Source organism: Fukomys damarensis, unplaced genomic scaffold (assembly GCF_012274545.1).
Source record: "Fukomys damarensis isolate Sample0158 unplaced genomic scaffold, DMR_v1.0_HiC HiC_scaffold_37, whole genome shotgun sequence".
Lineage (NCBI taxonomy): Eukaryota > Metazoa > Chordata > Mammalia > Rodentia > Bathyergidae > Fukomys > Fukomys damarensis.
Window position 1 is genome coordinate 2,970,937 of NW_022900949.1, and position 432 is coordinate 2,971,368.

Sequence of the window (432 nt, forward strand, 5' to 3'; positions counted from 1 at the left end):
GTTTAGCTCCTCCCACCAAGCCTAGTTCCACCTATCAGAGCAAACCCTACCGAGCCTAGCATCTATCGCCAATCCTAGCTCCTCCCACCAAGCCTAGTCCCGCCCACCAGGCCTGGCGCCTCCCTGTCAGTGCCCCTTAGACCTGGCTGCTCCCCTCAAGCTCCTCCCATCCAACTTGGCTCCACCCATCCTCTAGCCACTAGGCCTTTAGGTTCCTCTCCCTAATTGATGGATGGCTCCTCACTCAGCTCCACCCCCTAAGCCCGGCTCCTCCGCTTAAGCACCTCCCATCTCCTGGGTCTTCTCCCTAAAAGAACACCCCCATCCTTGAGGACCTCCCTGCGGCCAGCCGTACCTGAGGCCTCAGAGCCCCGCCCATCAGGAGTGGCTTTTCTATTCCTGGCCTGCTTACTGCCCCCCGAGGCCCCACCC

General features: G+C 60.9%; 1 protein-coding gene across 1 annotated transcript in view; it reads left to right on the forward strand.

Annotated features, from left to right (window-relative positions):
• Positions 1-432, forward strand: part of Camsap3 (calmodulin regulated spectrin associated protein family member 3) — a 10,552-nt gene that overhangs the window by 1,498 nt on the left and 8,622 nt on the right. The gene's annotated exons all lie outside the window — the stretch shown is intronic.